A 13,242-nucleotide genomic window follows, 5' to 3' on the forward strand; every position below is an offset into this window, starting at 1 on the left:
AAGCTAATGAGCACATGATAAACAAAGAAGTTACAAAACAAAATCAAAAGACTGAAGAAATAGAAGAAAATGTGAAACATCTCATTGGAAAAACAACTGACTTAGAAAATAGGTCCAGGACAGACAATTTTAATGAAAAATTATGGGACTACCTGAAAGCCATGATCAAATAAAGAGCCTAGACATTGTCTTTCATGAAATTATCAAGGAAAACTGCCCTGATATTCTAGAACCAAAGGGCAAAATAAATATTGAAAGAATCCACCAATCACCTCCTGAAAGAGATCCAAAAAGAGAAACTCGTAGGAATATTGCGGCCAAATTCCAGGGTTCCTAGGTCAAAGAGAAAATATTGGGAGCAGCTAGAAAGAAACAATTTGAGTATTGTAGAAATATAATTAGGAGAATACAGGATCTGGCAGTTTCTACATTAAGGGATGGAAGGGCTTGGAACAGGCTATTCCAGAAGTCAAAGGAACTAGGATTAAAACCAGGAATCACCTACCCAGCAAAACTGAGTATAATACTTCAAGGGAAAAAAATGGTCATTCAATGATATAGAGAACTTTCAAGCATTCATGATGAAAAGACTAGAACTGAATAGAAAATCTGACTTTCAAATACAAGAATCAAAAGAAGCATGAAAAGGTAAACAGGAAAAAAAAAATCACAAGCGACTTACTAAAGTCAAATTGCTTACATTCCTGCATGGAAAGATAATATTTGTAACTCTTGAAACTTTTCTCAGTATCTGGGTAGTTGGATGGATTGTACACACACGCACACACACACACACACACACACATACACACACCCACATTATATATAGAGAGAGAGACAGAGACAGACAGAGAGAGAGAGCACACAGGGTGAGTTGTATAGGAAGTGATCATATGTAAAAAATTAAAATTAAGGGATGAGAGAGGAATATATTAGAAGGAGAAAGGGAGAAATGGAATGGGGCAAATTATCTCTCATAGAAGAGGAAAGAAAAAGCTTTTGCAATGGAGGGGAAAAGGGGGAGGTGAGAGAGAAAAAGTGAAGCTTGCTCTCATCACATTTGGCTTAAGGAGGCAAAAACATGCACATTCAACTTGGTATGAAAATCTATCTTACACTACAGGAAACTAAGCTAGAAGTGGATAAATAGGGTAGGGGGGAAGATGGAAGGCAAGGAAAATGGAAGGAGAGAGTAATTAGAAGTAAACCCTCTTGCGGAGGGATAAGGCCAAAAGAGAGAATAGAAGAAATGGGGGGCAGGATAGGATGGAGGATATAGTTAGTCTTAAACAACATGACTATTATGGAAGTCATTTACAAAACCACACATATATAGCCTAAACTGAATTGCTTACCTTCTCAGTGAGGATGGGTATGGAGGGAGGAAGGAAGAGAAATTGGAACTCAAAGTTTTAGGAACAAATGTTGAGAATTGCTTTTTTTCACACAACTGGAAAATAAGAAATGCAGGTAACAGGGTGTAGAAATTTATCTTGCCCTACAGGACAAGAGAGAAGATGGGGATAGGGGAACAGAGGGATATTAGAAGGGAGGGTGCGTTGGTGGAAGGGAAAATCAGAATGCAAGGTGTTTTGGGGTGTGGGGAGGGGAGAAATGGGGAGAAAATTTAGAACTCAACATCTTGTGGAAATGAATGTTGAAAACTTAAAATAAATTTTAAAAAAATGTCCTTTTGGAAAGTGTGAAGTTCCATAAAACACTTTAAGCATTTGTAGTTGAATAAGGTTTTCATAATCATTAGACATACCTTTTCCTATAAATCTACATTATATTATCTTAGAAAAGTGCTATGGATTCATGTCTCACTAAGACCAATATTATAGATCTTCCTAAATTTAAAAAGGAACTTAAATGAGTTCCCTTAATGAATGTTTCCTAGACGCCAGAATTCTAGGGATGGAACAGCAATCTTTTTTATGTTATTTGTAGTACTCTTGATAAACACTAATATTTAGTTAGCTGTATACTAGCATTCAGCCATGCAGAAATTTTCTCAAAGAAACTGGACTGATCTATAAAGAAAAAATGCCAGGAAATTGACTAATTACAATCTAAAATAAAAGGCAAAACTTGCAAATTTTCTTCTACTCTATTCCTACAAAACTAGGACACCTAAAAAAAGAAGATCCAAAATGAAGAACCTCTCTAGTGCATGCCTGAAATTCATAGGGCACCGAAATATGACCTGGATAATTATTCATAGTATAATACTGAGGTACTGGACTATTCCCTCCCAACTTGAACTAACATGTATTGTTTGCATCCCTAGGGAATGGCTGCTGCCTTATGTTTTACGGGAAAACTCTGCATGGCTCTTCTTAATGCAGCTTAATTAGCTCTTATTAAAAACATTTACTCATAGGAATAATAAGAAGAATAACTACAAAACATCCTTCCCTCTCCTAAACCTGAAGTACCATTTTTCTATAGGAAGAATGGGCTCAAACTTATACTACTAGTGAGGCTTGTCTAAGATACCTCTCTGACAAAAAATAAGATACAAATCATATTATTTCAGGCCCTGCAAGTCTTTCAAAAAGTCCTCAGACATATTTTCCCAAATATAGTCTCTGCCCTGGGTTCTTAGAGCCTGCTGCTCTCCATATCTATTTGTCTGCTTCCAGTGTTCCTGTTCCTAAATTCTTGAACTTGTTTTTTCTCTTGATTAACTGACTTTCCATCTAGGTGTCTGTCTGGAATGTGTTTTTTTCTGCTGCTTTACTGTACCTCAAAGATTCTTTTACCAAGACAATCTTGACCCACTGAGAAATATAGTTTATGCTCTGAACTCTGTCTTTTCTTCTTCTTTGTACTTGTTTTTTTTTCTTTTTATTTATTTATTTTTAGTTTTCAACATTCACTTCCACAAGATTTTGAGTTCCAGATTTTCTCCCCATCTCTCCCCTCCCCAAACCCCAGGACAGTATGCATTCTATTTACCACTTCCCACAATCTGCCTTTCCATCTATCACCTCCCCCCTTATTCCTTTCCATTCTATTTTCCTATAGGGCATGATAGGTATCTATACTTCATTGCCTGTATATCTTATTTTGCAGTTGCATGCAGAAGCTATTTTTATATTCATTTCCAAAACTTTGAGTTCTACATTCTCTCCCTTCCTCCCTCTCCACCAACCTTTGTTGAGTAGGCAACCATATATATATATATGTAAATATATATTCTTTCCAACTACCCTAATATTGAGAAAAGTCTCAAGTGTTACAAATATTATCTTTCCATCTTTCCTGTAGGAATGCAAGCAGTTCAACTTCAGTTAAGTCCCTTATGATTTCTTTTTCTGTTTGTCTTTTCATGCTTCTCTTGATTCTTGTATTTGAAAGTCAAATTTTCTATTCATCTCTGGCTTTTTCATCAAAAATGCTTGAAAGTCCATTATTTCAGTGAATATCCATTTCCCCCCTGAAGTATTACACAGTTTGTCTGAGTAGGTGGTTCTTGGTTTTAATTCTCATTCCTTTGACTTCTGGAATATCATATTCTAAGCTTTCTGATCCTGTAAAGTAGAAGGTGCTAGATCTTGTGTTGTCCTGATTTTCTTTCCAAAATACTCAAACTGTTTCTTTCTGGCTGCTTGCAATGTTTTCTCCTTGACCTCGGCACTCTGGAATTTGGTTACAATATTCCTAGCAGCTTTTGTTTTGGGGTCTTTTTCAGGAGGTAATCAGTGGATTCTTTCAATATCTATTTTACCTCTGGTTCTAGAATATCAGACAATTATCCTTGATGATTTCTTGAAAGATAATGTCTAGACTCTTTTTTTGATCATGGCTTTCAGGTAGTCCAATAATTTTTAAATTGTGTCTCCTGGATCTATTTTCTAGGTCAGTTGTTTTTCCAATGACACATTTCACATCATCTTCTATTTTTTTCATTCTTTTGGTTTTGTATTATAATTTCTTGGTTTCTCATAAAGTCATTAACATCTATTTGTTCCATTTCAATTTTTAAGAAATTATTTTCCTCAGTGAGCTTTTAGACCTCCTTTTCCAGTTGGTCACTTTTGCTTTTTAAGTCATTCTTCTCCTTGTTGACTTTGTGGATCCCTTTTGTCATTTGGGTCAACCTATTTTAAGGGTTTTTTTTTTTCTTCAGTATATTTGGGTCTCCTTTAGCAAGATATTGACTCATTTTTCATGATTTTCTTGCATCACTCTCATTTCTCTTCTCAATTTTTTCCTGTATTCCTCTTACTTGATTTTGAAAATCCTTTTTGAGGATTTTCCATGGCCAAGATCAATTCATATTTTTTTCATGGAGTCTTTGGATGTAGGAACTTTGACTTTGTTGTCTTCTAGTTGTATGTTTTGATCTGTGTCACCAAAGTAAGATTCTATAATGAGTTTTTTCAACTGTTTGCTCATTTCCCCAGCCAATTATTTGACTTTTTGGTTCTTTGTTAAGGTAGGACTCTGCTTCCAGTGTGGAGAGTTTATTGTCTGAAACTTCAGGGTCTTTGTGAATAGTTTGCAGAGATATTTCTAAGGATCTGTAAATTTTCAGTTCTTCCAAGACTGGATCATCAAAGGAGAGGTGTTTACTCCTCTCCTGGTCTTTGCTGTCATCTGTAAGTGACCACAAACACTCTTTTCTGCCTTGGAACTAGGAAGAGGATTCCATCTCCACCATTGTTACAATCTTCACCAAGTCAGCACTTCCTCTCACCCTAGGACCACCACCCAGGACTGCAACTCAGATCTGAGCATGAGCCAAGCAAGAGAATCTTGCCTCAGTGCCAGCAAAGAGATCACTGAAATCCCCTTTTTATCAAGTTCCTCAATCCCCTTACCATCTGTGAGAGCTCCAGAAGCAGCCTCTGCAGCTATCACAGCTACCACTGACACTGCCCTTAGGCTGAGGTCAGACTGTACTCCTCTCTCACCCAGGTCCAACAGACCTTTCCTACTGACCTTCTAAGTTGTCTTTGGCACTTGTGGGTTGACTAGTCTGGAAACTGTCACAACTGCCAGTGATTCAGTCCTCCTGGGTATAGGGTTAGAGTTTGGGTTAAATTTGTTTGACTCTGTCATTTTGTGGGTTCTGCTGCTCGATAATTTGTTTAGTGTCGGGTTTTTTTTGCTTTGATGACTTGTTTTATTAAAACATATTTTCCCTCCTAATGCAGCATTCATGAAACCAAGGAATGTCAAAAAAATTAAATGATTATGAAGCCTTTTCTTTTCTTCTAGCAATTAAACTTTCTGTAACAGTTACCTACGAAATGCTCACTTAATGTGTTCTGGATGACTAAGAATACCAGAAATCCAAACTATAAATATGTTAACATGCTACTTTAGTAGTTTTGAATGTTCAAACTAAAGAGAAAGTCAATTTTTTTTCAGCCCTAACCAGAATCGCTACCTCCCCTGCACCCAATTCATGTAGCTTAAGAGGTCATAACGTTTTTTTTTATTTCCCTGTGGATCACTTTGGGAGTCTGATCAAGACTATGGAACCATTCTCAGAAGAATATTAAAGGAATAATACACATAGGATTACAAGTAAAACCAATTCTATTGAAATATAGTTTAAAAGCATATAAGTATTAAAGACAAAAACAAGCACAGGGCCCCCAGGTTAAGATTTTATCAAGATACACAAATACCTAAAAATATTTCTAGAGACAAACTCTTGACATGTTTTCTCCTATATAAAGGAAAAACAGACTTTGGGAGATTATGTATTTCACAATCATAATGAAGTTCTAAGTTCAAAAGAGACTTTCTATGTTACCTTATCCAACTTCTATTTGAATAAAAATCACTTCTACAGAATTTGAGACAAGGTAGTCTTGTAGAGTCCCATGAATGAGATTTGTTTCCTCCTGAAAGAAATAAATCCAAAGTTTCAAGATTTGGGAATATTTTCTATAAACTGAACTAACTACCACTGCTCCTGGTTCTGCTCTCTGTGGTCAAATAAAGTGAATCTTTCTTCCAAATTACAGTACTTTAATTCTTGAAGATAGTTATCATGTCTCCCCACTTACATCTTTTCTTCTCCAAGCTAACCACTCCCCAGTTTTCTTCAACTACTGGAAGAAAATTGATGCAATTCAAGGTTTACATAGTTAAGTTCTTCAACAAAATAGCATAATCCAAAGGTCATAGCAAGCCCATAATATATGCTGAAACAATATTTACAAGATATGGTTATATGAGAAGATAGTATATAGTTTTCGTGGCAGAAGATTATTCATTCTCTGTTTCTACAGATGTATTTTAAGTGAACTTTGGGATTCCACAAAAATAGTAGCTCCTATATGGTGATATAGATTGAGGCTATTTAATATCAGAATTCAGTATACCTTTTGTTTAGATTTTTGCAGTTCTATTCTTAGACTAGTATATTCCTATCTCATCAGTTACAGCCCCTGTTCCAAACCATGGATTTTCAGGTCATTGCTCAACTTTTCTACCTCTCAGTTAGGTGAAAGTTGATTTAGATTCCTCATCACTTGCTGAGTCGTGACTTCAGTCTGGAGCTGAAGGAGCTCGAATTCTTTAGTCTATAGTTATTCATTTAATACTTTCAAAGATTCAGAATTATCTTTATTCATTTTATGCATTTTGCTTTTCAAATACTCTCTGTCTTGGCAGATCTCTCAATAAGCATGATAGGCCTTGTTCACTTTTTCCCATCTTATTTCATCTTCATCTAACTGGGTTTCAAAAAGCTTTTTTTCCAGAAATCATATTCTTTTCTTTAAGAAAGAATTCTCCTTTGAATCCTTAAGTCTGTGTTGGATGTCCTTACATGCTATGACAAGGGCAAAGTGTGAAACTATGGACTTATCTCCTCCACAGATTTACATAGAAGTGATGGTTTCTCTCCTCTGAATCTTTCCATGGTTAAGAATATAGATGCCATCTTCCACTAGTGCATCCATGATAATTTCCATCCCCTTAGATTGGCCACCACACTGTTCTAACCAACAGCACACACAGATGCCCAAATAATCTTCCTTAAAGAACACCCCAGAGCATCTCCAAAGTTCTTAGAAGCTTCAGTAATTCCTGACCTCCTGTGTGGTTGGCCCAAAAGAAATTTAAGATCATTTTTTACAGGTATTTAGAAGGGCTTGGATAAAAGCTCAAGCAAGTTCCTGCTTTTACTCTACCATCTTAACTCTGCCCCTTGAACTCTGCCCTAAAGGACTTAGCTCCTTATATCCCTGACCAACTGAGGGAAGTTATTTACTTTAATTCAGTCAGAATAAGTTGTCACATAGCCCAGTGCCACCAGAGTATAAAGTATTATAGTCTAATACATACTAATTATCTCCACTTTTTCCTCTCTAGGCCTTGATGATAAACTCCCATAAAATGTCATCCAGTCTAGTATACACACACACACACACACACACACACACACACACACACACACAGAAACACACCCACATAGATATATACATACATATACACACACACACAGAAACACACACATATAGATACACATACACACACATACAGAGATGTACACATACACATATACATATCTCTTCTCAAAAGATTTCAAAGAAGTCCATGGACAAGAATTACAACAGAGTAGGGGGTATAGATAAATTGAAATCTTCATTTCTGGAAGCATCACCTACATTGATGAGATCATAAATACAGGAAAATTAAACATTGAAGTAGTATTATTTTTTAAAAGTTTAACTATGGGTCATGACAAATTCTCCTACTTTCCCTTATTTGATGTGATAAGTTTATGAAAGGGCAATGATTTCCAATGATCTTCTTCATCTTCTACAAAGAGTTTGATCTAAATAATTTTGAGGATTATTCCAAGTACAAGACTCTATAATTCTGAATTACAATGTTATTCAAATTGCTATCAAACAGAGACCTTTTTCATTATTATATCACTATGTTTAGCAGAGATCATACATGGAGACTTCTTAGAAACCTTTTTCTGTTGTTCTACTAGTACCTTTCCTGTTTCTTCATCTGTGAAATGACATAATTGGACTAGACTATCTCTAAGGGCCCTCTATGTTCTAACATCCAGTGATTCTTTCCTTATTTTGGAGAATGTCAGAAATGCCTTTTTTCCTTAAGATTGTTTTAGGTAAAATCTGAAGTAACAATCTTTTATTATATTGCTTTTTCAATGCCTTTCTGATTCCTTCAATAATCTGATGGAACAACTAATGAGAACTCAAGAAAACACAAAGTTTCCCAAGTAGAGCAGCAAACATTGAATACAAGAATGGAAAATAGATCCTCTGATAAAATAATAAGCCTGGTGTAGGAATTTTTTAACCAAGAGAAGAGAGGTAAATACTGAATTAGTTGCATTTTTATAAATATTTAAAAAGAACTTTAAAAGGTAGACATCAATGATTCATTTTTGTTTTTAACCCTAGATCATGGAAATGGAATACATCAATCAATTAACAATTATTTATTAAGCACATACTGTATGGTAGTTCATATGCTAAGTTATGGGCATGCAAACAAAGAGCAAAAAGAGTTCCTGATCTTAAATATCTCATATTCAAGTGAGCTCCAAGATAGTGGAGAGCATGAATTCACCTTAGCTCTACCACAAATTACTTCAGATACTTGTAAAAAGAGAATTTGAACAAATTTTAGAGTGACAGAATCCACTAGGAGTCAGAGTGGAGCAGATTTCCAGCCCAGGAAAGCCCAGAAGGGAGACAGGAAGGATCTGTTACATGGACCTGGGGGAGCACAGAGCACATAGGCTACAACAGCACAGACTCCATCATAGAAGGGAGGAGAAGGAACAACCAGGGCAGATTGAAGCAAAAGCAGCAGTACAGATTCTCATATGTATCAGTCCAGGATGAGAGTCCAGTGGAACTGAGTGCAAGAGAAGCACAAAGCCCTGGGTAACAACAGCAGGCACTCCTGAGACTATCAGACCACAGATTAAATGTTTGAAAATCACCTATTTGAACTTCCAGGAGCCAAGATGGTGGAGTAAATTGTATGTGCTCTCACCTTCCCCTAGTTGGCCTTGACAAACCCAAAGAATGCTGCTCCAGAAAAAATCCTGGAATAATGGGATCAGCTGAAGGGGTAAACAGACTTTCAACTCAGAGGCTAGGAAAATTGTCAAGAAGAGTCCCACTTGCTGTAGCTGAAGTGAATGACTTCAGGATCATTATTGTCCTGGACAGCCCCACCTCAGTGAACCAAGAGGAGATTCTGAGTCCCAGTAGAGTGGAACCCATAAGGGCCAACACCACGATGTCTTAGCACAGCCAGGGGAATTTGGCAGACACCAATGCAGATGGGGGTTCACCAGTCACTGAGCTTGCCTGTGCTCTAGTTCAGGAAAGGTGGAGATCCCCTGAGGCCAAACCAACCCTCCTCCACACTTCACACAGTGAACCTCATGGAAACCCAGGAGAAATTCAGAAAGACTTCACTTAGTCTTGGTACACATAGGGCAGCTCAGCACCGGTTAAGTTGCAGCATTCTAGCTTCTAGCAGAAAGAACCAGAGGTCATAGCACACAAAGCCTCAGTTCCTAGCACAAGAAACATACGATAGAGACCCTTGTGCCCCAGAAGCAGAGGTTTACTATAAAAATCAAGAAAAAGCAATCACCATTAGTGAGAAGCAAATCAGAAAAAGCAAGACCATAAATTCTTACTATGGGGACAAACACCAAAACATGAATTCAGAAATGGACAGCATTGAGATTGTACTTACACCTGAAGCCTCAAAAGGCAATATGAACTGTTGTTAAACCCAAAGAGCAATCCTGGCAGATCACAAAAAGGATTTTGAAAGGAATATTAGAAAGGTAGAAGAAAAATTAGCCAATGACAATGGCTTTAAAACTACAATTGACAAAATAAAAAAAAAAAATAAGAATTCACCAGAAGAGAACAGCTCTTTAAAAAGGAAAATTGGGCAAATGGAGAAGGAAGCACAAAACCTAACTGGGAAAATTGGACAAATAGAAAAGGAAGTATAAAACATAAATAGAGAAAACAATTCCTTAAAAGGGACAATTGGACAAATGGAAAATGAGGTGCAAAATTTAACTGAAGAAAATAGTATATTAAAAATTAGAATTGGACAAGTAGAAGCTAATATCTCTGAGACATCAAGACTCGGTCAAACAAAATCTAAAGAATGAAAAAATAGAAGAAAATGTAAAGTATCTTATTGGAAAAAACAACTGACCTGTAAAATAGAACCAGGAAAGAAAATCTAAGAATTATTGGTCTACCAGAAAGCCATGATGAAAAAAAGAGCCTGGGCAATATCTTCCAAGAAGTCATCAGGGAAAACTGCCATGAGGTCCTAGATCCAAAGGGCAAAATAGTCATTGAAAGAATTCACAGATCACCTCCTGAAAGAGATACTAAATTGAAAACACCAAGGAATATTGTTGCCAAATTCCAAAATTAACAAGTCAAGGAGAAAATACTGCAAGCAGCCAGAAAGAAGCAATTCAAATATTGAGGAACTACAGTCAGGATCACACAGGACCTTGAAACTTCTACATTAAAGATCAAAGGAATTGTAATATTATATTCTGTAAGACAAAGGAGCTTGGACTACAATCAGGGATCAGCAAAAATGAGCATAATATTTCAGGCAAGGAGATGGATATTCAAAGAAAGAAGGGATTTCTAGACCTCCCTGATGAAAAGTCCAGAGCTCTATAGAAAATTTGATCTTCAAATACAAGACTCAAGAGAGACTTAAAAAGGTAACTGGGGGGGGGGGGGAACTTGTTATTTAATATGGGCAAAATATTTACATCCCTGTATGGGAGGATGATACTTGTTAATCTTGAGGATTGCATATTTCTTATGACATTTAAAAGGGATATACATAGATACAGGCAGTGGGTATAAAATAACTGAGGTGATGTCAAAAACATGATTGAAGGATCCAAGGAGATTGTAATGGGAGAAGAGAAAAGGAGGAGGCAGAAAATTATATCACAGCAAGAGGCACAAAAATATATTGTAGTAGGATAAGAGGGGAAGGAGATGGGCATTGTTTGAGATTTACCCTCATCCGATTTGGTTCAAGGAGGGAATACCATACTCAGTTAATTAAAGAAATAAAACTTGTCCTGCAGGCAGTAGGAATGGAAAGGGTAAAGAAAAAGGAAGGTGGTTAAAAAGGAAGGAAGAATTAGTCATGGAAAGCGGGAATGAAAGGGAGGGAGGTTGATAGAAAGAAGTGAAGACTGAGGGAGGCAGCAGACAAAAATAAAACTCTATTGTGGAGGGTAAGGGAGAAATAAAAGCATAAATGGGGGGAAAGGGTGGAGAAAAAGACAAAGATAGTGATCCTAAATGTGAATGTAAATGGGCTGAACTTTCCCATAAAATGGAGGCAAATAACAGAAAGGATTAAAAACAATAATCCAAAAAATATGTTGTTTACAAGAAACAAATTTGAAACAGGGGAAGACACAGGGAGTAAAGGTAAAATGTTGGAGAAGAATATATTATGCTTCAGCTGATGTAAAAAGCAAGCAGGGGTAGCAATCCTAATCTCAGAGATAGCAAAAGCAGAAATACATCTAATCAAAAGAGACAAGGAAGGAAACTATATCCTGCTAAATGGCACTATGGACAATGAAGAAATTTCATTACTAAACATATATGCTCCAAGTGCTCCAAATTCTTAGAGGAGAAGTTAAGGGAGTTACGGGAAGAAATAAACACCAAAACTATACTAGTGGGGGAACTCAACCATCTGCTCTCTGAACTTGATAAATCTAACCTCACAATAAACAACAAAGAAGTTAAGGAGGGAAATAGAACTCTGCACAAGGTAGTTATGATAGACCTCTGGAAAAAAATCTAATAGGGATAGAAAGGAGTATACCTTTTTTCCCAACTGTTGGAAAATGCACATGGGACATACACAAAAACTGACCATGTACTTGGGCATAAAAAATGTCACAATCCAGTGCAGAAAGGTAGAGACAGTCAATACATCCTTTTCAGATCAAAATACAATAAAAATTATATGTAATGAAGGGCCATGAAAAAACAGAGCAAAAATTAATTGGAAACTAAAGAATCTAATCCTAAAGGAGTGGGGTAAACAACAAATCATAGAAGCAATCAATAACTACGTTGAAGAGAATGACAAAAATAAGACAACCTACCAAAACTTATGGGATGCAGTGAAAACAATTCTTAAGGAAAGTTTTATATCGTTGAATGCCTACAGGAATGAAATAGGGAAAAAGGAGATAAATGAATTGGGCTTGCAACTGGATAAGCTAGAAAAGGAACAAGTTGAAAATCCCCAAGTAAATACTAAATTAGAAATGCTGAAAATGAAAGGAGAGATTAATGAAATTGAAATTAAGAAAAATATTGAATTAATAAATAAATCTAATATTTGGTTTTATGGAAAAAAAACAATAAAATTGATAAACCTTTGGTCAATTTAATTAAAAAAGAAAGAAGAAAACCAAATTCCAATAACAAAAATGAAAAGGATGAATTCACCTCTAATGAGTAGGAAATTAAAATAACACTTAAAAATTACTTTGTCCAACTGTATGCATATAAAAATTGACAATCTAAGTGGATGAATATTTTTAAAACATAAATTGTACAGATTAACAGAAGAGGAAGTAAAATACTTAAATAACCCCATCTCAGAAAAAGAAATTGAATAGGCCATCAATGATCACCCTAGGAAAAACATCTCCAGGGTCAGATGGATTTACAAGAAAATTCTATCAAACATTTAAAAAACAGTCAATTCCAACAATATAAAGACTAAATGGAAAAATTGGCAAAGCAGGACTCCTACAAAATTCATTTCATGATACAAATGTGGTTCTGATACCTAAACTGGGAAGAGCTAAAACAGAGAAGGAAAATTATAGACCAATTTCCCTAATGAGTAAAGATGCAAAAATTTTAAATAAGATTAATATCTTAAATAAATGCAAAAATATTATAGCAACTTATCACAAGAATAATACATTATGATCCGGTAGGATTTATAGCAGGAAGCAGGACTGGTTCAATATTAGGACAACTATCAACATTATTGATCATATCAACAATAAATCTAACAGAAACCATATCATTATCTCAACAGATGCAGAAAAAGATTTTGTCAAAATACAACACCCATTCCAATTGAAAATACTGAAAAGCATAGGAATGAACGGAGTCTTCCTTAAAATAAAAAGGAATATCAACCTAAAACCATTAGCAAGCATTA

The 13,242-nt window shown here is 35.8% G+C and overlaps 1 pseudogene; it reads right to left on the reverse strand.

The window, feature by feature from the left end:
- Positions 1 to 6,338: 6,338 nt before the first annotated feature.
- On the reverse strand, positions 6,339 to 6,929 carry LOC140522958 (5-azacytidine-induced protein 2 pseudogene; annotated as a pseudogene).
- Positions 6,930 to 13,242: the final 6,313 nt, after the last annotated feature.

Source organism: Notamacropus eugenii, chromosome 2 (assembly GCF_028372415.1).
Source record: "Notamacropus eugenii isolate mMacEug1 chromosome 2, mMacEug1.pri_v2, whole genome shotgun sequence".
Lineage (NCBI taxonomy): Eukaryota > Metazoa > Chordata > Mammalia > Diprotodontia > Macropodidae > Notamacropus > Notamacropus eugenii.